The following is a 26,987-nucleotide window of genomic DNA, read 5'->3' as shown; positions in this document are numbered from 1 at the left end:
CTTTCTTGGGCTCAAGGTTAAGCTGTTAAATTGTTTTCTTTTAAGGGCAAGCTAGTGGTGATAGCAAATGAATGGGCCCATGTGTCTTAGAGTTGGATCTCTGCCAATTTCTCTTACAGCAGTTGTCTGAACTACTAGGGACAACCTAGCCATGTTGCTAAATGCCTGGATGCTGCCAAGTGCATGATTTCCTCTGATAACTGCTTAGAGCTTTTGATGATTAAGGGATATATATAAAATAAATAAAACTGTGGCTGCAAATCGAAATTCCCAGCTCCTCCATAGTGTTAGAACGTAACTGTGTGCCAATGTTCTCTCCCCCCCCCCCCCGTTCTCAGTGATAAAGAGGAGAAGCAGTATAATGCCAGGCATAGGTGTCCAGTCCCAGCAAGGATTGAGGTTGAGGCGGTGAGTGGTCTTTGGCACTGGCACTTACAAACAAGGTGTCATCAGGAAAGGCAGAGTCACATCCAGATCCTGGACAAAGGAGTGTCTAAGATTCTGGTTAGAGCATTTCCTTCTGTGCTGTATAGAACTGTTGATTCAGCAGAATGGTGGCGCAGTCATTGGTTCCTGCAGCATGGAAGTGATGGGGGCTTTATTAAGAGCATTGTCTTGAGTCTGAGGAAGATGGCAGTACGTACTACACGCTCCAGTTTGGGTCTGAGAGCTGAGAACAGCAATTTCCCCAAAAGTTGTCTCCACCTCCCATGAGTTTTCCTCTGAGGAAGATGGGAATGGGGCCTGAAAACACAATAGGATGCAGGTAAATTCTACCAGATGTTATGATGGGGGAGAACAGAGCCAGATGTGTATTTCTTACTTTTTGTAGCAGCTGTACATCAGGTCACATTTCTAATTTTATTTTTATTTTCAAAAATTTTTTTATTGGTTTTCACACTTATCACATAAAAAAGATACAAGAGAAAAGAAAAACATTACAATACACAAAAACAAAGAAAAACAGAATTATTACTTCCAAATCCTAGTTTCATTACATTGATAACTGACTTCCTCGAATCCCCTCTAACTGAATTTCATTATATCACCTATTTAGCAGTTCTCCAAATTCATATTTCTAATAATATTAACTTCTTTGACATTTCTAATTTTAAGGTGTCCCTCTGTTCCCTGCAGGACTTGTTTTTGATTCTGAACTCTCAGATATAATCTACTAGTTTTATTGTTGTCATAGTAGCTGTACTTTGCATGTTTGCAAATCAAGAGTTTGTTTAGCTTTAGAGCTGCTAAACAAAGTAAAATTAAAGGGGATAAATATGTACTCAGTTCCTTTAGTTTAGTTTAGTTTAGTAGGTTTTATCTGTTGATAAATGTTTTATATCCAAACCTTGATTCATGTCATCAAATTACTTTCTGCAAGCTACATGCCATGCTATCTAATTCCATTAAAAGTTATTAGGTGTTTTAACTGCTATGGTTATTAGGAATTCTTTTGTGTTCATTTTTTACATAGTGATGGAATGTTTCTAGTCAGCAGTAATCTATATAGGGATTATGTATTTATGGAGCTATGGTATGGCTGAAAGTTATTTTCACATGTTCATAATTCACACAGTCTGAATGGATACATAGGATGTACTCATCTTTTTGCAAGAGAGGTTGAAAATCATTTCCGAAAAGAGGATTTCAAGTTAGTTTATGAGGGTCATTCCCAACCCATTTATGAAAGCAGCACAGATTAAGATGTTTTTCTATTTACTGTTATATTCACCACCACAAGATAATTTAATAGAGTTTGAGCTAATGAAAATATTACATCGCCAGCTAATGCTAATGCAAGCACTGGTGAATGCAGTACTTTCTATAATGCACCTAAAATTTACTTCATCTGCACATAAGTGATTAGTATATTATTATTACTGATGTAATTCACTTCATCTGAGCATAGCAAGCTGCTTTATTGGTTCACCTTGCTCAGTATTACCTGACTAGCAGAGGCTTCTTCCTTGACTTCAAATAGGAGACATTCCTGGAGATGCCAGCAATTGAAACTGGGACAGTCTACTTCCAAAGCAGATGCTCTACCACTGAGCTTCAGCCTTTTCCCAAGTGTAATTCAGATACATAGGCTACAAAAAACAAGCATTAATGAATCTTAGTCTTTGCATTCATAAGCCAGAATCTACTTCAGCTGATGCATGCATGCATGCAGTTGGCAGGTTAGGGCAGGGATAGCAATATAGTGCTGCAATTGTAGTGCCATTTACCTGGGAGAAAGCCCCAATGAATTCAGTAGGACTCACTCTGATTAGACATGCTAGGGGTTGCACTGGTAGGAGATCAAAAAGCAGAGATAAACAATGGATCACCCAGCAGCTCCTCAATTCTGGCAGTCCCTTTCAGCTTTCTTTGCTTTTTGGTGGGTGAGCCTGCAAAACTGTCAACCAGGTAGAAGCGGGTTGTTGTCATGTGGTGATACATATTGCAAATGATGTGTCTTATGCAGATGTAAGTCACAGACTGAAACATTCATTGATTTTTGCATGGCTTTTGAGAACAAGCTTCTAGGTTTCTAAAAAGTATTGGAAGCAGAATATAAAAGATGTGTCAGCCCTTTCTGTCAATGTCCCTGATTGCAAGATTTGCTTTGGGCTTTTATTGTATAAGCTTTTCAAGAACAGAAAAGAGATAAAAAATACAGAGATCCTCTCAGGGATTTCAGTGACAAAAAAAAGTACTGATGTGTTGTCATATAAACAGTGAAAGTGGCACAACTTGTTATTAAAATACAACTTTTTTAAAAATGTGAATTTCAGCGCAGGGTGAGTGAATGAACAAGCTAATTTTTTTGTACTATCTGTACAATGGAGCAGAATTGTTTCATTCTATCACTAAAGCTAGTCTGGGAGCAGGGAGAAGAATTTGTGCAGTATATTTGTTTGGAGCTATTGTAAAAGTGTTCTTTGTCCCTTACAGCAAAGAGATGATCTATATGTCTGTTTAATTTCCAATAAACTAGTTTGTTTATGCCTGCTAGGCAGACTTTCTACTTTAATGGGCTTGTTCCAATTGCTCTTCACACACTCCAGTTACCATTCATAAAGAGTAAGAACATATTAGACATGAATAGAGTTAGAAGGTTTTTATTCTGGAACTTTAATCCTCAAGGAAGCTGGCTTAATGTTGCTCTGTGAAACACAGTCTCTCTCTCTATCTCTCTCTCGTAGTAAAAATGTTTACTGGGTTTTCTGAAACTGGTTACTAGTTCACATAAAATAGCAGCTATAAAGATATCACCCTAGTCCATGATCTTGGCCACATTTATAGGGAAACCGAGGCCCATTGGTTCAACATGTAATGTTAAACGATGCCAGAGTCCCAGCGAAAATGCTATCAGAGTGGAAGAGAAGTTTCAGTGAGAAATGTAGGCTTGATCTTTCTGCTGAGTGATAACAAGTTTCAGGATGGTGTCACAGCATTCTTCCATGAAAGATTCTCATAAATTTACCACCTCCCTCCCTCCCCTCCCACTCATCTGCAGGAATACACATGGGTTCATGCAAGCATTACAATGGGCCACAACAGGACATCTATACAGTCTCCCTATAACCCCATCCAATATGGCTTTGCACCAGATTCACTCCAGGTCCATGCCCCTAGCTTAAAATTGGACCTATTCACAGGGATTTGGGCATTGGCCAAGTTGGGTAGAGACACTCATGGATCTCTGTTGGTCAGGATGCATGGCCCATAAGGACCCAAGGCTCTGGGGGTGGGGCATCAGGCAGGAAGGAAAAGCAGGCAGTGTTTGGAAAAACTGCATGTAGAGGCTCAGACTGTGTCTTCCTGGGAGAAGGTAGAAGCCCACAACCACCTGTACTCCCTCCTTCCTGGCATTCCATCCCTGAACAGGTACCTCACACAGGATTGATGCCTGTGTGCACCAGCTGTAGAGGCATCACACCTTCAGGTTGCTCCTTTGCAAGTGGCTTCCCTGCAGAGAACCTGCTTGCAAAGGGACACCCTACAATTGACCCCTCTGCTCTCGATCAGGAGAAGGGAAGGAGACACATGTCCCTCTACCATTCCATATACAGTAGCCAGCTGAACTGGCAGCCAAATCTTAATTCAACATTAGTGAAAGGAGAGCATCTTTCACCACATAAAAGACGATGTCACAACAGAGAGGAATGGTGGGGCATTCAGGAGGAACAGTTAGGCGTTGCAGCTGTTGCCCTCCAGCACCGGCCACATGAGGTGGATTCCTCACTTTGCCTAATGGTAGGGTTGCCCTGCGTCCAGTGCCCTCCCAGCCATGCACATTTCTAGTTTGAAGCCTACCAGTAGCTAGGGTGGCAGGGATCTGTTGTAGCTATCTAATGGTAACTTAATTTTTAATTATTATGATCATTTAAAAAGAATGCATCTGTGAACTCTTATGGGGAGTTAGGCTGTTATTCTTAATCCTCAGTAAGCATGCACAGAATAGAAGCTGTACATTGTATTTTCAACATTTCTCTGGTGGATATACCTTCTATGCATAAATAAGAAGAATGGGGAGAGGGAAACCAAAATTTCAAAATAGGTACGTTGATTAACATCTTGAAACCACTACAAGGGCTTTTGTTGATAAGCGTCAATTAAAGTGAACATGTGTCTACAGCTTTCCTTCATTTGCCACCAGACACATATTATGCTACATTTGCTACTTTCATTAAGCGGCTGGCTTTGTAAGGAGAGTTTAAAAAACAACGCACCCCTAATATGGTGATTAAGCCCTGCAGCTTGAACCATAATAATTCAGTATAGATGTTTGTTGTGCTTTCTTTCTCCATGGGTGGCTGAAACTGAATGTATAATAGTGAATTTTTTTGGGGGGGGGGGGAGACTTTAAGTGACTGTGAAATTAAGCTCCCATCCAGGTTCTTTGGAGTTAAGCAGGACTAAACAGTTGTGCAGTGTGAGGTGTTTGCGGGCAAAGCTTCGCATAGTGGGTTGGATCCAGACTTAACAGCATAAGCCTATGCATATCTACTCAGAAGTAAGCCCCACCAAGTTTATGTTAGACTTATTTTCAGATAAAGTATATAGGATTGCAGCCTAGGATAGGTGACTTAGCTCCTATTGAAATCAATGGGGAAAGCTAGTCATGACTTACATTCCATTAATTTGAATAAGAATTAAGTTCAACGAAGTTCTTCATTATTATTATTTATTGAACTTATATCCTGCCTTTCCTACCGAAGGACCCCAGGATGGCAAACACACCCTCATCAAAACAATAAAAAAATCTAAAAACAGTGAAAACATGGTTGAAAGCATCTAAAGCAGTTATAGTTAAAATATTCTTAAAACAGTGAAAACATTCTCTCATCTGTGAATCCATATGTTAGTTGCAGGAAGGAGCAATCACACGATTACTGAAGGGAAGAGTGGCCTCGCTTAGATGTCCACATTGGTTGCATGCAGGCTTCTTCACTGCGGATGACTATAGTAATACGTGAATGACTGAAGGCAGTCCCACACACCATGTCCAACACCAGCAATGGCACCGGTAATCATGTGATTCCCCCTTCATACTAATAACCAATCCAGTTCAGTGTCTCACTCCAATCCAGTGTTTCACTGGCTTTAAAAAACAAAACAACATATAGCCAAGGAGGCCATGATTGCACACAGGGGAAGGGGCTGCTTAAACCTTTCTCCTCTTGAGGTTTAACAATTAAGCATTACCTCTGTGAAATTGCTCCCCCCTCCACCGCCCTGTGGGTCTTTATTGTTATGAGTTTGGGGTGTTAAGCTATATGCCAGACCCTTCTAATCCCTGGAGCAAGTGCTAAAAGCTAATCAAGTCTTCTTATTCTTGGAAATAGTCAAACTAGGTTCCTGGTGATGTGGTGGGGGATTAAGGGGCTCAGTGCAAGAGCCTCAACAGACAAAGCCAGCGTTTGGAGTACATTTTTGCAGCCATGGGACCTATATGTAAAGCAGTAATCTGGGAGAAAACAGAGAGACAGAACAATATATGATATCTGTTTGAATCCAAGGCTGTGGCTATGGGAGAAACAATACCCTTTGGGGTGGTAATGCTGTTAACCTCTCCATCATAGGCTCAGGTTGTATATACAGTGGTACCTCGGTTTGCGAACTTAATCTGTTCTGGAAGTCCGTTCTTAAACCAAAATGGTACTTAAACCAAGGCACACTCCCACCGCCAGTGCCCTTCCACCATTTGGCTTCCGTTCTTAGACTGAGGGAAAGTTTGCAAACCGGGACACTACTTCCAGTTTTGTGGAGTTCCACCACAGTCTCCACTGTGCCTCATTCTCAAAGGAAACCCAAACCGTGGGTAAGCACCTGGACTCCCTGAAATCTTGCATCACTCAGAGATTGGGATGATGTGCAACAATATCTTTTCTTCTATACAGAAAAGCCACTAGGAAGGGAGCAATTATTATTAGCCGTTATATGGATAATGTATTTCCATAATATGAGCTGCTCACTGAATTTAGTTTTTCTGGTAGGCCAAGCTGAAAGCTCCTTAGTTTTTCTATATTTAGAATACACAATCAGAGCAGTAATAAATGTAGACCATTCAGCAACACATTTAGGCTGCTGTTTGATATATTTTTGGAGTTTTTGATATTCAAAAAGCAAAGGATGTCACTTTCTGTTTGAGAGGAAAATATAACGCTAGGCAAAAAACATCATGAGTGGTGACATCTTCACTATTTATTCTGTCAGCTTTACTTTATATTTGAATCTGCCTCTGGGAGTGCTGCATTCCACGTCCAAAGCTCCTTTGGATCTAGCTAGCTTAGAAGGAAACAATAAGGAATGAGTTATATGACTTGGTGACAGTCCGCTCATAAAAAACAGCAGGATGTTCCTCTTCCTATCTGGAAAAGTTGGTTGTTGATGTTTTTCTCCCAATCAGCATTGCTTTCATATTCTTCCTATGCATGAACCAGTTTCATAGCAGAAATCCAGCTGCGTTTTCAGATTTCTTTGATCATGTCAAATAGTGTTTTTAAGTAATGCAGAAGGCTGCATTCCTGCGCTTAGTGACACATGCATAAGGCTTGCTAAAGTCAGTGCGATTTGCGCATACATAATTGATAGCAGAATGTAACCGTTAGACTTCAGTGAAACTGGGCATGTCTCCTCTTGTCTCAAAAGTTTACACTTCTTAAGACACCAATTCTTTGAATTTCAAGCAGGCATGTGTAATGCATAACAGTTTTCTATTCCTCAAAGCCAATGAGCATAATATTTGGAGTTTGGATAATTGCACGTATGACTGACTTCAAAGCTTGCTCTTTGTAACTAGGGATGGGGATAAATTTTATTTTGTTTGAATTTTAATGAGAAGCTACTTTATCCACACATTTTGAAGGCACATGTGAACCAGTCAGTCATCTTTCTAAATTTATACTTTCCCCAAATTTGTGATGCAGTTCTTCAACCAAACAATGTGTTAGCATATATTAGGGGATAGAGTGCCACACTCGCCATACATTTCTAAAACAACATGCCAAAATGCATTATATTTGCATACATTTCTTGCAGAAATGCATAAAACTGCGTACAAAAATGTGTATATTTGGAGAAATTATTAATAAAATGCTGATGACTTTTCATGAGGACTTTTAAATAATGCAAATAGCTGAAAAAGGTGTGGAGAACTGAATTTAGGTTGGGAGAAAGGAGAAACTGAAGGAAACTGTAATTGGAATATTCATTCATCCCCATTTAACACACTGCAGTTTTTATAACAGATTTTCTGAGAAGAAAAAGGAGGTGGCAGCACCAAGAGGGCTGAAAGACCCTAGAAGGAGACAAAGCCTTGAAAGAATGTTCAAAGTGGAAACATTTACAGGAAATGCAAAATGCCCAGAGCATTTTGGTGTATCACCTTCTTCAGGGACAAAGAAGACAGCACTTGTGATGATTCTGAAGGACATTGTCTCAAATTTCTTTGCCTCTGGAGAAGGAGACAATTCATATATAAAAATCAAGCATGTTGCGATTCCCATAAATGTTTCCATTTTGGGTACCATTTCTTCACTTTCTTGGTAAAAGGTTCCCCCCCCCCCCTACACACATTAATTTTACAGCCATAAATACATGGTTGAACTCTGTTTGTTCAAATGTGTGGGTATTATCTGGTCATTGTTTCCAAATTGAGGAACATGAGAAATCTATGCTGGTCATATTGTAGCTTCCAAATGTCTCCTCACATGTTTTTTGTTTTGCTCAGCAGCTATTTCCCCAACCCTGCACCACACCCCCAGACTGTCAACAAGGAAATACTTGTGTGCATGCCCCATAAGGGAAAAGTTAATGGAGGGTACCTGAGAGTGTGAAACTAGTGATTGAGAAGAAAGGGGCAACACACAACCATGTGGTAACTTCCCAGCAAACACTACCCCGTGGGAAATGTCAGTGTATAGGTATCAGAGACAAAAGAAATGTAAAGTGCTTTTGTATAGACAAAAGTATACAAATGCAGACACAAAAGGAATGGATCTGTGTGACCCACTTGTACACTAATACCACGATATTGACACAACTTCAGTCTGGCTGATGCCTTTCTCTGTACCACATGTGCTGTTTGGTTTGGTTATTAAATTTATATCTCAAAGCTGCCCAGGGTGGCAAAAAAAAGTGACAATACATCAAAAACATTTTAAAAACAATTCCAAAGCAGATGCAGACAGGGCAAAGATCTTGTGCTGATTCCAACTTTAAACTGGCGTTATTCTATCATATTCATCCAGAATGGGATGTAACATTAAGGGTATCATATCCGCGTGTGTGCAAAATGAGCAGGCGAAAGGTTGCATAAATACATATAGGCAGGCCTTTACAATTTGTATTTGTTTTGCTCTGCACAGCAGAGACTTCCCTGACTCTGTATTGTACCCCAAACCATCAAACCTGACTTACGGTGCAGCAAGGAGTGGCAAAACTGCTTTGCTGAAATAGAATTAATGGTGGTGAATTGTATTCAATGTCACTCTAAAACCACAGATACATTTGGGAAGTTTTGCAACCTAGCCAAAATATTCACAGGCGTAGGCTATTAAAAAGAGGCTGAGAGTATAGATTTGTATACCATGTTTTAAAACCATGTCATTAAGTTTAGCATTAAAAGCTGATTGACTCCTACATGATGGCATTGGCTGGTCTTGTGAGCAGACAGGCAAATCCCTGCATTTGCCCACAGTTCTCAGCATGATAGTATCTTGACAGAAGGCATCTTCACTTTTATGCTCATTCTGACACATTTATAAAAAGAGCCAAAGGAATGCTCTTTCAAGATTAATGAGAAAGGGTAGCTTTCTTTAATGCATATCCTCCATACACTTGCAATTTGCCAATGCAGATTCCTTATGCTGGGAACCAAAGCAGTACAATAAGTTCATCTTATGGCAGACATATTAGTACAAGTTCATCATCTAATAGAAGATTTACATATGCAGTAGCCTATTTCAGTGTTTCCCAACCTTTTTTGGGCAAAGGCACACTTGTTTCATGAAAAAAATCTCGAGGCACACCACCATTAGAAAATGTTTAAAAAATTAACTCTGTGCCTATATTGACTATATATAAAGTAACTCTCTTTAATAGGAATCAAATAAACACAAAGAAAGTATTTTATAATTACTTTATTATGAAATAGTAAGTAAACAGAAATATGAAAAATTATAAAATACTTTATTCAGTGCGCCTTTTGTCCCTCTCCTCGAAATGCTCCAACTCAATGTTCCTCCGCGGGCTGGCCATTGAAGAGCCGTGTGGCCCACACCGCAGCCCAATACAATATGAACCCTCCCCTCACAAGCGGCAACCCCTCCACACTCCCCACCTTAAGCCTCCACACGCGCCCTGCCCAAAGAGATGCCCGCCCGCGCGCGAGGGGATCCTTTACCTCAGCATCCCGCCAAAAAAAAAAAAAAAGGTGGGAGACTGCGGTCCCTCAGAGGCTGGGTGTTAGGAAGAAGCAGCCGCCTTCATCCAAGCAGGAGCAGCAGCAGCTGTAGCTGTAGTAGCGCCAAGCTGTGCCGGGGACTCCGTGCCCATGAGGGGAGGGAGGGGAGAGAGAGGAGAGGCAGCAGGCTGCCCTCTTAAGTCACGCGCGCGCAGGCACCACCACGCATCCCTCGCGCCCTCTCGCAGAGCCCCTGCTCAGCACCTCCCGCCTCGGGGACGCCCGTCATGAGCCGCTGAGAGGCCGCCAAGCCTCCAGGCTGCTCCCATTCAGCCTTAGGCGCGCGCCCACCTCGGGAAAAGCGGTGCTGGGAGGCGGAGAGAGAGAGAGAGGACGCCGCTGGCCGCGTCCCACCCTCAGTCAGTCGGCTCGGAGCTACTGAGGAGAGGGAGGTGGGAACGACGGTGCGTCTGTTCCGCTCGGGGCCAGCGCGCCCCCGCCCCCCTCTCCAGAATCCCCAACTAAATACGATGCGCTAAGGGAGGGGGGAGAACCCACCCACAAAGAGGACGCCTTTCTGCAGGGCGCCTAAGGCCTCTCGCCGCCCGACTCGCCCGCCTCCCTCCCACGGCACACCAGGCAACGTCTCGCGGCACACTAGTGTGCCGCGTAACACTGGTTGGGAAACACTGGCCTATTTTCATACATGGCACTAAAAGTGTCTTTCAACCTCTCTCCCACTGCATGTGTGAATGCTGTCAGCTCAGAATCAGAAGTGAAGGAGAGCTATTTTATAAATGAATGTATATTCCAGCCTATGTGATTACTGAATAATGTATGTAGGAAATGGGGGAAATGGATTTAAGCATCACTGTAAATATGCCATTAGCCACTGACATCTGTGGCACCTGGCTTTTATTTAGAGTATTTATTTAGGGTGCTTGTGAACTGCCCTTTCTCTAAAGGAGCAATGGATGATATACAACAAGCACGAAAGCCAAATATATCAAATATCTATAAATGCACATCCAAGCTAAAAAATTAAATAATAAATCACTACAACATCAAGTCATGCATTGCTGCTGTGGCTTGAACCCCTCCTTATCACAGTATCAAACTGTAAAACCCTGGGTAAATAAAAATATATTCAGTTGACGTCTGAAAAGCAGCAGTGTGAAAGACAGACACACCTGGGGGGGGGAGATAATTCCAAAGCTGAGGCCCCACCACATGGACCTTTCTGAACTTTCCAGCTCCATGAATCTTGGCAGTGACCACAAGCAAAGCCTACCCACTTACCCTCCAATCTTAAGCATTGAATTGGCTGGCACTGGAGTATGTGCTCCTTCAGATATTTGGACCCTGACTCATTTGGGGTTTATAAACTATTAAAGGTAAAGAGACCCCTGACCATTAGGTCCAGTCAGGACCGACTCTGGGGTTGCGGCGCTCATCTCGCTTTATTGGCCAAGGGAGCCGACGTACAGCTTCCGGGTCATGTGGCCAGCATGACTAAGCCACTTCTGGCAAACCAGAGCAGTGCATGGAAACGCCGTTTACCTTCCTTCCAGAGCGGTACCTATTTATCTACTTGCACTTCGACGTGCTTTTGAACTGCTAGGTTGGCAGGAGCAGGGACCGAGCAACGGAAGCTCATCCTGTTGTGGAGATTCGAACCGCCGACCTTCTGATCGGCAAGTCCTAGGCTCTGTGGTTTAACCCACAGCGCCACCCGTGTCCCCCTATAAACCATTACCAACCCCTTTAATCAAGCCCAGTAGCACACAGATAGCCAGCACCAAGCTTTTATTGGGTATAAGAAACGGTTCATAGGAAGTGCCTCTTTTCTGTAGACAAAATGTGATGTACGCAGAGGAATGAGAGCTACTTTCTATGAAATGGCTTGATGGCAGTGAAAGTGCTCTTATAAGCCTCTCCATTATCAGGAAGCATAATAGGAGGCAGATTTCAATGCATAACTAATCAGAGATTGTGGCAAGCTTCTGTCGTCCTACGGTACCCATATATGTTGTCACTGCAAAATGTAGCCATCCTGCATTTCTTCACCCCCTTCAGCTCATATTCACCACTCCTTCCCACCAAAAACCTCAATTAGTATGGTGATTCAGTCAATCCACATGGGTTGCATTGATGTGCACAATTTGGTATTCCTCTAGAGTTCTAACTTTTCCATGGTACCTAGCTGGAAGTTTCTCCATACAGTTCTGAACACATCTGGCCTTAAGCATGCACTGCAATTACAGGCAAAACTTTGTAGCAATCTGCTGTGACAGTTCTTAATAGATAGCTCAATAGACTTGAATCTCACTGCCACTTTCAGCCTGGAGGTCTCCCATGCTGCTAACAAGTGTTCAACTGCATTTCTCAGCCTGGAAGAATATAAGACTAAACAGCATGATAGCCGGAGTCCTTTGGAGCTATGAATCATTGCAGAAGTGCTTGAGAGAAGTTGGAAATTCGCACACTCCCAAAAGTCTTCATGTCATATCTTATTTGTACTTTCAGAAAGAGTTCATAGAATATTAGAGCTGCCGGTCTCCAATAAATTGCATGCAACTCAGATGGTTTATAGAAAAGTTATGTCTCCCTTTTAAATCTTGGGACTTTTCATTCCTCTATTAGCCAATTTGTGAGGCTCCCCTCACTCTTCCAAGTTTTGATTCGTTTTCTGTCTGGGCAGGGGCGGAGGGCAATATTATGTAGTGAGTGCAGTTGCACAGTGATAAAACTCAAGAGTTCCCCATTGCTGAAGGCATCAAGAATTCATGAACCATTATTAAGATATTGAATAATAAGAGGAAGTTGAAGAATAGCAAAATAGTCCATTTAGCGTAACCTAAATTTTCCCTTAGTTGTGGAAGTAACAATTTTTAGCTTGCAATGATCAATAAATGGCTTCTATTTCCCCCCCCCCTCGGGACGCGGGTGGCACTGTGGGTAAAACATCAGTGCCTAGGACTTGCTGATTGCATGGTCAGCGGTTGAAATCCTCACGGCGGGGTGAGCTCCTGTCATTCGGTCCCAGCTCCTGCCCACCTAGCAGTTCGAAAGCACCCTTAAGTGAAAGTAGATAAATAGGTACCGCTTTATAGCGGGAAGGTAAACGGCGTTTCCGTGTGCTGCTCTGGTGCCGGTTCGCCAGAGCAGCTTCGTCACGCTGGCCACGTGACCCGGAAGTGTCTGCGTACAGCGCTGGCTCCCGGCCTCTAGAGTGAGATGAGTGCACAACCCTAGAGTCTGTCAAGACTGGCCCATATGGGCAGGGGTACCTTTACCTTTTATTCCCCCCCCCCTCAGAACTACCTTGTCTCTTTTGTCTTTATGAAATGGGTCATTTTGGCCACTAAAGCAAAAGCCCAGCATTAGTCAATCCATCCATTTGTTGTTGGCACCATTTGTGTCCTCCACTTCCTACCATATAATAATCTTGCTGCCATTAACATATATGAGATCTGTTCCTTATACAATTCTTTACTGAATGCAGTTGTTTTTTCAATGGAGAGGAGAGCTAAGTCAGGAATAAGTGTTTGGCTGATAACCTATCCAATGATATAAAAAAATTAAGCCCTAAAGCTCTCTACTCTTTCACATGCCCACCACAGGCAAATATGACCCCTGAGGTCCTCAGCCTCTCCAGCAAAATAGGGATAGTGAGTTATGAATATAGCTGAGCTTTACTGGTGTTAAGTGCCAGTGATAAATCAGTTTCAGCATACCTTTATGTCGCTTGCGAATGGGAACAATACCATAGATGTTACCACTAAGTATCAGTGATTGTAATATTGCAATCCGTCTCCCAGGCTTTAAGTGCAGAGCAACCAGTTTCAAATTTAAGATCCAAGAGGATCTTAGTAAGAATGGAGATGAGACCCTTTCATGCCTTACAGTATGGTTTGCAAAAGAATTCATAAAAAGTCAAAGAAAGAGAGGACAGGGACCCTCAAATCTGCAAACTGGTTGAGCAAAGGTTATTTGAGCTATTTGAAACCAAGAAACTCATGTTCCAGAGATAAATTATTTTTTGCAGATGAGAATTCAGAGTGATTCTGAATTGTCAGTAGGTTCAGTTGTTTTATGCTGTTTTCTTTCATTTGTCTTTTTTTTTTTTTTGCAAAATGGTTCTGTGTTGCAATAATTTCATTTTAATCTCCATTTGTAAATCTCTTGGAAAGCGGAATATCAGCTCTCTAAATACAATATGATCCAATAAATAGGTTTTCCTAAACACATTTTGAAAAACATGGCTGTAGACCTCTTGTGCCACTGTGGGGAGGAGTGGTGCATAGATAATATGCTGAAATAACTGAATGATTATCAGAGCGTTTGGACTTCTCAAAGAACTTTAGACATTAAAAGTTATAGCATGATTAAACCGAAACCAAAACACCTCAGGTGATTTTTATCAGCTATCCTTGTAAACATATTACAACTCTATCCCCACTCTCGAAAGTATAAAGATCTCAGCAGCAACAGATGTATTATTAATATTTCTCTGGAAAGCAATATATTTTTGCACAGCTGGAACATTTCTCTTGTTCGTGAATTTGAACACTCCAATCATAACTCTAAAAACTGCTGTAAATCAATAGGATTCTTTTCCTCCTGTAATGAAACTTTAATAAATCAGAGGTGACAGAGAAGAGTCTTAAAAAAAGACTTTAAAGCTGGTGAAGTTTCATAACAGCAGTCAATCAGCTTTCCACCAATGAGCGTACTCAGCAACACAGGACGGGAAACTCTCAGAATTATCCTTCCCTTGAAAGGAATGATGTAAAGAGGTGTCCATGCTGCTTGATGCAAATGTTTCATCAAAAGCCTATTTTGAAGGAAAGAAAAATGGGTGAGAGTCTCTTCTTTCTTTTTTGGTTTCTGGAGCCCACCAGCTTCCAGTAAATTGGGCTATTCCTTGGAAGAGCTTTGTCTACATTAGGGATGGGGCAGAAATTCCAGCCAAGTGATGTGTACAGAAATGCATATACTGAGGTATAATGGTCATAGAGAATGCATTAGGGGGTGTACCTTTGCAAAAAAAATATGTGGGATATGGGTGGCATTGTGGGTTAAACCACAGAGCCTAGGACTTGCTGATCAGAAGGTCGGCGGTTCGAATCCCCGTGACGGGGTGAGCTCCCGTTGCTTGGTCCCTGCTCCTGCCCACCTAGCAATTCGAAAGCACATCAAAGTGCAAGTAGATAAATAGGTACCGCTCCGGCGGGAAGGTAAACAGTGTTTCCGTCCGCTGCTCTGGTTCGCCAGAAGCGGCTTAGTCATGCTGGCCACATGACCCGGAAGCTGTACGCCGGCTCCCTCAGCCAATAAAGCGAGATGAGCGCTGCAACCCCAGAGTTGGTCACGACTGGACCTAATGGTCAGGGGTCCCTTTACCTTTATATTAGGCAAACTTACAGATAAAAATGTGAGTACATTAGGAGAAATGCACACTAATGTGAGTACATTAGGAGAAATGCACACTAACACACTGATGAATTTTTATGGGATTAAAAAAACAACAACTGCACCCAAGGAACTGACCTGGAAATGTGGAGAACTGAATTTAAGATTGGAAAAATTAGAAACAGAGAAAAACCAGAATTCCAGATTCTCCCATTCCTAGTCTAAATGCATTAATTGAGAATCCTGGGTGCAATTTCATGGAAATAAAATCATGACCTCACTAACACAGTGGCCCCTTGCATATGGACACAGTAAGGGTCCTGGGTATGCTCAGACAGTAGGGCTCGGCTGTGGCAATTATCTGACCCACTTATCAACAGTAATGAATGGGATACACTTCCCAGGAGGGTGTGTGCATGTCTTCATCTGGGATAGCTCAGTCGGCAGAGCATGAAACACTTAACCTCAGAGTCATGGGTTTGAGCCTCACGTTGATCAAAAGATTCCTGCATTGAAGGAGGTTGGACTTGATGACCCTCATGTTCCCTTCCAACTTTACAGTTCTGTGATTCTGTGTGTAAAACCACACACACCTCCTAAGGCATATCCTAGTACGGCAAGCGATCACACATCAAACCAACTCCTGTCTACAGTGACCCCGATCCTGCTCTTGACCTTCTGTGCTGCCTATTCATACCAAGAGCAAAAATTAGGTCTACGTCCCCACCCCTGCAGCCCCAAAGACCATGCATGAGGTGGAGGCCACTGGTGGCTGTGGCATGTCAAGTCTATATCCATGCCCCTCAGCTTGGTGGTGCAGTCCACGCACACAGAGAGAGTGTCATGGGTGCAACTGGCAGATAATGGAGTTATTTATTTCAGTTTTATTACCTGTGTACAAGAAGGAAAGATTCTCGATTGGACCTCACTGATTCCGCGGGAACAGACTTCAGGTAAATGTACTGAGAGCTGCTGCTTAAAATAGTCACATTTAATTAGCCACCTTGAATCAAGCAGCCCCACCTCTCTGTATTTAGCTGTATCAATCCAAGACTCTTTTTACTACAGTCTTATTCCCCCTTGGCAGATGTTGGCTGCAGATGGGCTACATATAATCTCCTTCCTCCTTCCTTGTCCCCTCTTGCACTTCAAACCAATTGCAGCAATTAGTGGGTAGAAACAGCTCAGCTCTTTGTGCTAGAAGCTACAGATGTTAGCTTTTTCCTTCCATCTGGGAAAACAAGGATATTTTTTTTTTACCTTTTGTTCATAAAGGTCAAGCCCATGTTTTCAAAGATCCATTTCCATTATGGCTTCCATCACAAACAAGTTGTTGTTTTTGGGGGGGTTTTGCTAAAATAGTTGGCCAGCCAATCATATAATGAGAATGTTTTTCAAGCAATTACTTCGGTACTTCTGTTAAACTTGATTGCAATCAGTTTCTCAATAATCAATTTCTTAATTCTATCAGACAGCTTGGGGCGTCTTTCCATAACTGTAAGATTGGAAAACCTAGCCTTACAAGCTGTTCTGTCTAAGTTACAGTTCTCATATGATTGCTGCTTCCCCCTTGGCTCTATGGCTCAGTCCTGTACCATTTCAAATGGCAGGTGGAAGCTCACATGGTTGCATTCCTAATCATGCAAAACCATTCCCTCCACAGAGCAGACTAGAAGGCTTTCATCTAGATTTTTATATGGAGGTTTTGTTTTGTTTTTAATGGAGGAATTAAATCATGTGATACAAATAAAGCAGGAAAAATGATTACATCTGTTATTCATTGTGAAATGCCCTCAAATATTTTTGCAATCAAATATTTAATCCAATTGTTCAGAGTCTAGCATACAGATATTTTAGCATGCCTGCCATGAATCCGCCTTTCTCTTATGAAGCAGTTTGTATGTCAGGCCTTAGAGATAATACTTCCTCGAGGGCAAGTATTCATATGAACTGCGTCAGTTTTATGGCTACTTTGCCTCTCCTCCCTCTCACTTCCCTGCCTTTCATTTACGGGAAATCTTGGCAATAGTTGTTACCATAGTAACATGGCAGGATAGTTCAAATGATGGGAGGGGCAGGAAATGAAAATATGAAGAATTAACCATAAACTGATTGAGGTTGCTTTAGCTAAAATGTATTCCCCCCCATAGCAAAGTATATTCACTGAAATTATCCATAATTATTATTGAACTGTGCCAGCAATTATTGAAGAACATTTAAGTAGATTGTGTGTGCGCGCATGTGCCTGTATTTGGTCAATTGCACACACACACTCATACACACACAACATTTCAAACAATACCATTAATCGTATGCCTGGCATACATGGGTAAATAATTTCCAAGTCTTTGTCTCTCATCCTCAACTGCAAACTCACACAGAACATCACAAACTTACACGAACAAATATTGCTGTTATGTTCATGCTAACACACAACAGGATGTTCTCAGTGGTGGATCCCTCATTATGGAGCGCCCTTAGTGGTAAGGTGAAGCTGTCTCCCTCATTACACACACACACACACACACACACACACACACCTAACTTAGTAAATGCCATCAGCTTACATTGTTGAAAGAAGACACAAGTTCCATTGTCAAATTGGAAGTCCAGGATAAATTTGTCAATACCAAGAGCTAAGTGTCTCTGAGAAGAGGACATAAAGTTCTAGTCCCAGTCAAAACTGTGTTTCTCAGGGCAAGGCACTTGTGGAGTTTTCTGTCTTAGGTGCCAAATAACTTGGCCATTGTTGGATGCTATATATTTTTGACTTTGGAAGAGGGGCACCATTTGTTATTCTGCCTCAGTCAGCACAATGTCCTGATCTGACCCTCTGTGTATATTTGTAGTAGAACACATTGTCCTCATTTGCACATAGTGCTAACCGAAACACAAATGAGCAAAAGTGTAGGCTTCTAAAGAGGAGATAGCAAAGCCAAGAAGAAGAAGAGGAGTTTGGATTTGATATCCCGCTTTATCACTACCTGAAGGAGTCTCAAAGTGGCTAACATTCTCCTTTCTCTTCCTCCCCCACAACAAACACTCTGTGAGGTGAGTGGGGCTGAGAGACTTCAAAGAAGTGTGACTAGCCCAAGGTCACCCAGCAGCTGCATGTGGAGGAACAGAGACGTGAACCCGGTTCACCAGATTACGAGTCTACAGCTCTTAACCACTAAACCACACTGGCTTAGTGGTTTGGCTCAACATCTCCCAAATCTGGACTTATGATTTAGCTCTCTCAGACAAAGCCCAGACTGTAACCCATAGGACACACCTTTGTGATGGACTTGAGGCTTCAGATTCAGTTCCTAGTACCTCATTTCCCTGAGACCCTGGGAAGTGAGTTTGAAATTTTCTGCCAGTCAGAACTGACAAAACTGAGCTGAGCATGAGATTCTTAATCTCAGGGTTGTGGGTTTGAGCCCCACTTTGGGTGAAAGATTCCTGCATTGAACTAAATGATCCTTATGGTCCCTCCCAACTCTACAGTTCTGTGATTCTGTGAGCTCATTAGATTATTTCTTCAACTCAGTATAAAGTATCTCATACCTTCATAATGATGTTGTGAATGGCTGGTGTGTGTTGCACTGGCATCTGTTTATTGGACCTGAAATAAATTTGACTAGAGGGAATTTCTTGGCAAATTCTCCTAACTCAAATGACATGCAAAGGAAACTGCATTTGTATTCTACTCATGTAGCAACCACCCATTGGAGGCTTACTTTAAAGGTTGTATTACTCTATTTGATAAATGTTGCTCAGCCTGTTTCTGTACCTCTCTAGATAATGCTTTGATAAAGCCCCAGTTGACTGGTTTTGATGGGCAGCCCTTCTGTATACATTGGTAATATTGGGAGAATATCACATAGCATAACAGAAACCTTGAAAAGGTCACTCTGGCAGAGAGGATATTGGTAAAGCTCGGGTGGCAAATCAGCAGTTCAGCTTTAATATGGATGATGCTCCCAATGGCTCCTAACAGGCAAAGGGTTTGTTTTTGCTGAGCTTTATTCTGATCAGCTTCAGTACACTGCCCTGAGGCTATTTGTAATTTGTGTTCAAATTGTGACACCTTAGAAAGAAAGAAAAGGCACCACGATTGGTAGCAGAGGAGTTCCCGGCGGTTTCTGCTCCTTTAATTTTGAATTACGTTTGGCTGCATGGCAAAATAATCTCTTTCAGGGAGGTCTGGAACCACCTATGTTGAGCAAGGCCAGCCCCAAGCTTAATCCCCCCCCCATTAAACTGTAATCATTGACTCATAGAGCTGTAGCCTGGGAAGGGGCTCCAAGGGTCATCTAGTCCAACCCCCTGCAATGTAGGAATCTCAACTAAAGCATCCATGACAGGTAGCCATCCAACCTCTGCTTACAAACCTCCAGTGAAGTAGAGCCTGCCAAAATCAGTAGGGCTCCTTTCATATGGCTGCCCCCCTAAATTTTGCCAGGGGAAGATTACCTCGTACTGCAGAAGTTCCCACATTGAACTAGATGGCAGGAATAGCCAATATGGTGCTTTCCAGATATTGTTGGACTACAACTCCCATCAGCCTTACCCAACATAGCCAGCCGTCAGGAATGATAGGCGTTGTAAGTCCAACAACACTTGGAGGGCTCCATGTGAGCAACTTCTATGCATGGGCATTGTGTGGGAGAGACAGTATGGTGGGGTGGCCACCAGTCAACTTGCACAAGTGCTGGAGGTCCTGGTCAGTGGTCCTGGTGGAGGGTGGCCAGATAAGCAGGCACCAGGGCAGTGGGCCGCCACACGAGGATCCCATGTGCTGATGTTGGGCCCGATATGTCTAGAAAGAACCGTGAGTGGCGTGGCGCTTGTCTTGAAAGGTGCTGTGTGCCTACTTTGTATTATAGGTATGTGAATTCGTTGAAATGAGCATTCTCAGCAGGGCTGTGGCTGAGAGGGGCAGGCAGTGCCACCTTCCACTCTCTGAATGTTCTGCTAGCTCTTTTATTTGTGGAAATCCAAGGTTTGCAAGAAGAGTTCTATGCAATTGTTCACCAAGGAGTAATACAATTAAATACCTTATCAGGGTACAGTACATGTGTTTAGATTCTGGCTGTGATTCCCGGCCCCCTTAGGCTCACAAAATTACTGACTCCTATGTTTTAAGGCAAGGATTATCCACCTCTGTTATATTTTCCACATACTAATGGTTGAAGCAATCTAACCTCCTCACAGACTAAACTTGTGCATAGTTCATCTGTAGCTCTGCAGTTGGCATCATCTAATTGTAATGGCTTCCCAGGTATAGGGAGCGTAAGACTATAAGAAGAGTCTGTTAGATCAGGCCAGTGGCCCATCTAGTCTAGCATCTTGTTCCCACTGTGACCACCAAGATCCCTGTGGGAAGCCTGAGTGCAAAGACACTCTTCCCGCCTGTGGTTTCCAGCAACTGGTATTCAGAAGAATTTCTGCCCCTGACCATGGAGGCAGATCATAGCCATTGTGGTTAATAGCCACTGATAGCCTTATTGATAGCCTTAGAGTAGAGGTATTCAGATGGCATCATGGGAGAGCACTGAAGGACAATTGCAGTTCTATAAACTCCATTAAGAGGCTGAATGAGAGATCACGAGGGTCTCCTGCTATGCAGTAAGGTGAAGCAAGCTGCCGTAGGTGGGTGGCAGGGTAGTGTCATGAAAGTAGGACTTGGTGTCTGAATGGTGCAGCAATACTATTTAAATGATACCTTTTGTGGTGGGTGGGGATGCTATTTGGACTCTGTTTCAAGTAGCAAAATGCCTTGAGCTGTTACCGCAAGTTCTTTGCCTTTCTAGAATCTACAAGACAGCAGTGGCACAACATTTCTTCAAAATACAATGGATATAGTTGCTTTGTTTACTTTTCGTAAGGTTTTAGTTTAAAAAAATAAAAAACCTAGCATAGCAGGAAAAAGAAAAACTGAACCCTAGAGAGACCTGAGTATGACTGAAGGGGTTTCATTGCTATGAAGGCACTCTGTTCTCTGTATAATCACCAGAATCCAGCAAAACAGAAAAAGAATGAATGCTTTGGACAGGGTTGGGGACTTCTTGCTAAGCAAGATGGATGTAGAATAGCTAAAGTCACGTTTAATGATCCTTTACTGTGACAGAATCTAAAAATAGATGCATGTAACCAGTGAGTTACCTAGCTTTGCACGTACACACCCACCTCTTATCTACTCTCTGTGTGTGCATATATCTATATCTATCATGTAAGGAGATCACACACACACACATTGTCTTTGTTCCTCCATCCCCTTGTTGAACGTGCCACAAAGCAACTGGCTAGGCATGATGAAGGCACTTTAGAGTTCATCCTAATTAAAAGCTTTCATTAAATATCCTATCTTAATCAATTTTCCAGTGCGACACAAGGCTAGGCTGATTCTGGATTGTCAGTTTTGTGAGTGCATGAATGCTAGCAAGAAGACAGATACATAGATTTAAATTAAAATATCCTGATTCTATACATGGTGGCATTTTGAGAATTCTGCTTCATGGTTTCCCTTCTCCACCCCGTTCATTTTTTACATCGTTCTTCGTACTTATTAAACAGAGCGCAGGGTTCCAACGCTGCTGCAAATCAGCAGAGGCTGACAGTACAGCGCAGTTGTCTGAACAGACCCTCGGAGGCTGAATTTAGGCAGGCATTGAGTGCAGTCCTCTCACGGACCCCATTTTCGTTCAACATGTTTACCTGAGAGAGAGGCGTGCTTTTCTTTGGTATCTCTGCAAAGATGGGAAACAGTAGGGGATGAATGCTCTTGGAGTTAATGTACTCTTTTGACAAGTGTTCTCATTTAAATGCCTAAAATATTTGGTTGTTTGTGTTTGCTCTGCTTGCATTTTTGCTTTGCTTTGTGCTTGTTTACATAAACATGAAAAAAATCAAATGGAAAAAGGAAGAAATGGGCTGCTTGTCTCTGGAAGCTTGCCTTTCCCCTTATGTATTAACTGTTCATGTGTAAGATTTTAATAGGGGAGCACTTTCAACTAAGTGGGTGCCCCTGGGCATTCTGGGCCGCTATAAAATAATGTAGAGGGCTGTGCTGCGTAAATATCAAATCAAATAAACTCTTACTCATTTCAGATGTACTGTTGCACATCATCAGCATCATGTGTCACATTAATTCTCTTCTTTCTCCAGTGAGTTCCGGGTACCATACAATATCCCTTACCCCCAGTTTTCCTTAGGCTGCCACAATGCTGTGAGGAAAGGGTTTGAAGCAGGTAATTTGACTATACAAGAAGGACCTGGAATCATTTTTTTTATCTGTCACCCCCAGATATCTGCAGTTTTGGCAGTCACTGTAACTTCTATATTACAATGGCTGCTTTTTCACACATCTTCTGAAATTCAAACAAAAAGGAAACCCAGATCACAGAACTTGTTCTTTAATTTGATAATACAAATGACTAAGTTGAGTTCTACACAGCTATTAAGAAATGTGTGACATTGGGTTCCAACAAACATTCCATGTGCTCTGTGAAGAGTGAGGGTGATCTTAATATGGAGTATAAGAAATATATGGTTCTTTGTACTTGCTTTTCCCCCTAGTAATTGCAAAAATAGTGGAAATCGTGGTCAGTTGGCTCAAGTGAGCCTGCAGAACAACTCATAGCACTATATAAACATTGAGAAGACATTTTTACTTAATGCAAATCACTTCTACTACTCCTAAGCAAGCTGAATTGTGCCACCCATATTTACTAAGAGATTCAAGCCCCACCCTAAGAGTCTCGCTGTTGTTTAGCTTTTCTGCTGAAGACTAGTTTAGAAAGAGAATTAAAAATGCAAATGGTTCTCATAGCAATGACATCCACACAAGGAAGTTACAGGTTATTTTCTGAGGAATACTGGAGTCTAGTTTCGAAACATTGGGACGCCAGCCCTCTGACAATGTATATACAGTCATACCTCATGTTACGTTTGCTTCATGTTACGTTTTTTCAGGCTGCGTCCCGCGGCGACCCAGAAGCACCGGAAAGGGTTACTTCCGGGTTTCGCCGCTCACGCATGCACAGAAGCGCTGAATCGCACTTCGCACATGTGCACAAGCGCCAAATCACGCTGCTTACCTATGCAGATACGGCGTTTCAGGTTGCGGGCTTTTCAGGTTGCGAACGGGCTCCAGAATGAATCCCCTTCGCAACCAGAGGTACCACAGTAAATAGTGACTCAGTTCATTGTATGACCCTGCAGTAGACAAATTGAATTATCTTTGGTGGAAAGAAATATCCCTACATTGATTTTCTGTTGTTGTAGAAGCCCAACTCTACTGTCATGGTGGCTGACAGGGTCAAAATCTTCTCTTTTTGCGCACTCTTATAACAGTATTGTTCAAATACATAACGCTTCTGTGACTTTAAATGCAAGCTGCCTTCCAAGCCAATAAAAGGTTTAAATGCTTAACATAGGGAACGGTACTGCTCAAAAATTGGCATGGGCCAATTTGGATGTATGAAATGTTTAATAGGACTTCAGGAGCAATAAGGTGTGTTATCTGTTGCTGATACAATGAACTAAAATAACTTTTCTTATTCACATGGAGTTTATTTCCCCACCCATGAGAGCTCATTCTTGCCTCGGTTATTTCTTTCTGCAAGATCTCCTTTCCATGAAATGTTTTTCCAGACTCCTTCCTCGTACAGAAACGGTCTCAGACAGTGTGTTCAGGATGATTTACTTGCATGCTCTTCATTCATGTGAGGTCATGGTTAGATTGTCAGGCTTGGATCAGGAGGACTCAGGTTCAAATCCCCACTCAACCATCAAACACACTGGATGAACTGGAGCCGATCCCTCTCTTTTTCTCTCTCAGCCTAACCAACCATGTAGAATTATTGTGAGAACAAGATGGAGGAAGAACAGAACCGTGTGTGCTGCTCAGAGGTCCATGGGGAAAGGCTTTCATTATTTCATACACAATACATTCTGATGGTGCTGTGTGCACATTTAGAGATCAAGTGATGATGTACAGTATTGCTGAGTATGTGAGGCATCAGGTGATGTATATGCATGCACAAAAGAGCCCTTAACCACTCAACAGTCATTGTCTAATGAGAATATGGGTGATTTAGATCAGCCCCTGTGCTGCTGATGCTATATAGGGGTAGAAGAAGGCAACTATGGAGAATGCAGTCCCCTCCAGACTAGTGTTTTATTGCATGTGTATTCTGCAGCATCTTCTTGACACAACAATTGTGGTGGATTTATTCTGCTTTATTGGTTGTTCTGCAGTGCTTCCCTAGTGCTAGCACATTAATGCTCTTCGCAAGGGCCACAGTGCAGGTGAGCAGAAAAAAGCAGAACATTTGTGTTATGAAGAGTTAATGGATTTCAGCAAGGAGTTACCAGATATGCACTGACTGGAAATGAAGAAGTGTGACCATCCCAAAACTTTTGCAGGTGCAAGAGCTATTGGAAGTGAAATTGTATGTGACCACCCTGATAGCATGTTGAGCACAAATCATCATGAACGGACTGCAAGATGATACCTGGAGGGCACCTGAAGATAGCATAGGATTGTTAGATTGCCTACAGGACAGAGATCCTGTGTCTTTAACAAGGATGTGAAAGGGAGAACAGGAGTAGATGTAGCTTCTCCTGCTGCAGCATCACCCTTTTGTCCAGATGGCAGGCTACACTTGAGGCATCAAAGCAAAGGTGCCAAAAGCACATTCTTCACTCATTTGGATGTTCACTCATTTGGATGTTTTTTACAACTGGATCTCAACATGAATATAAGAATATCAGGAGAGCCCTGTCAGACCAGACCAAAGGCCAGTCTAATCCAGTATCATTTTTTCCACAACAAATGCCCCTAGGAAACAGGTCAAAAAGGTAATAACCTCCTTTCAGTGTTGTTCACCAGCGACTCCTATTCAGATCCTGGAGGCAGCATATAGCCATCACGATGTAGTAGCCATTGGCATCTGTAGCATGCCCACTGTACTTCTGGCTATATAATTTTTAAAATGAAACTTATGGAAGTTAAACAGAAAAAGGGATTTATTTCAAGAATGGTTAACAGTAATATTTTGGGAGTTGGAAACCTTCAAAGAATCATTAAACTCTCTATATAATCCAGTAGTTGTCACAGCTGCTCAATTGGATGGTAAGATGGTAAATGTACAGCTTAGATTTACTTCAGTCACTTACACTTAACACAGAGATGTTCTGGCTTAGGTTTCAATAACTTGTGAGTTCTGAAACAGGCTGGTACTTTCTGTGCTATTGCCTTTCAGATTCCCCACCTTTAGAAATCTCACACGTAAGGCTCCCCTAGTAGACTCATTATATCACACCTTCTAACCGGTTTGGGGTTATTCTTCTCTCACTAGAATATATATCCCATTCCTACTGAATTGGGGTTTAAAAACAGCATCCCCCTAAAACTCCACTTCTCTCCCAAAATTCAACTTCCCAGTTCTCGTGTGTCTGTCTGTATACCCTTAAAACACAACAACCACTGTCTTTCAGTCAAACCCTCCAGCTCAAAGACTGCCTTCTCTGGTTGTAAATATTCCCTCAGAGCGAGTTTTACACAGCTCAGAGATTATACGGTTATCCAGCTGAATGCCAAGAACCATAACTCCTTTTCTTTTCCCCTCTCAAAAGTGCTGTCGCCATACCCCTTTTGGCTAGCTGTACCCACAGCCAATCAGAGCGAAGCTCCAGCTCAGCATCACTCTGGTTGAATTCCGCACCGCCTGCACCGCACCACCAAACTCTGCTTTACCTGGCCCTTACCTCACAGCACCCTTTTCTTGCCTATACCTTCTGCATCCTGTTTGGGATCTGTAATTATTGCTAAACCAATTACTGCATAACTGTGGAGAAAACGCTTCATGTTCCCTCAGGCTCAAAGAAGCTGATTAACTGAAGGGCCATTGCGTCAGGGGCAGGCGTGTGTATTTTGCGTTTTGGAAAAGTATAAGCCTCTCCCTCAGAGCCACTACACACATGGTGCACATATTCGCTGATGCAACATTATCTCTATATGGCAGGAAAACGGGGTTGTGGTGGTAAGTGTCAGTAGCGCTTTCCAACCCAAAAGAATGCACATGGCAGAGAGTTAACTCCTCATTGTCAAAAGCAACACAGTCACTTCTGCAACTCTGGAGGCCTACGTGACTAGGCAGCTATTCCCAGGTCCACCCTGTGTGGAGCAGCTGCAGCAACTGGGGACTACTCCCCCTCTATCAGTTTACATACTGTCCCTCAACGGCTGGAGACTACACCTGCATGGAAGCTGATTTTGCTCTTCTCACTACAAATTTTGCCTGGTTCTGGGAGACAGTGTCATAGGAGAGAGTGGGGAAACACCCAGCCCCTCACTTGCCTGGCCTGCGTCTTCTTCCTCTTCCTCCAGCTCTGAAGCTTCCCCTGTCTCTCATTGTTGCCTCCAGGCTGGTACAGGTATCCACTGGCCCCCTCTCCCGAGTCAGACTCCAGTTCCCTTCGCCCAGTGAACACTCATCAGCCTCCTGCCAGTCCCTAATAGCATTGCTTAGGAAGTGTAACTCATCTTTTTGTTTTGGCTCCTGAGTGCACACAGCAGTGTCTCCGTACATAGATTGCATTGCAAATTGTACATGCTTGCTACTGTTCACATGTAACAAGGATTAATCTGACATTGGGTGGGATTAGATATGATGCAAAACTTGAA

At 42.6% G+C, this 26,987-nt stretch overlaps 1 protein-coding gene across 3 annotated transcripts in view; it reads left to right on the top strand.

The window, feature by feature from the left end:
- TMEM108 (transmembrane protein 108) overlaps positions 1-26,987 on the top strand; it is a 181,766-nt gene that overhangs the window by 88,437 nt on the left and 66,342 nt on the right. The gene's annotated exons all lie outside the window — the stretch shown is intronic.

The sequence above is a fragment of the Podarcis melisellensis genome (assembly GCF_964234715.1).
Source record: "Podarcis melisellensis genome assembly, chromosome: 12".
In the NCBI taxonomy this organism is placed as follows: Eukaryota; Metazoa; Chordata; class Lepidosauria; order Squamata; family Lacertidae; genus Podarcis; species Podarcis melisellensis.
Note: the sequence above shows the minus strand (reverse complement) of the source record. Positions and strands in the feature narration are given on the sequence as shown.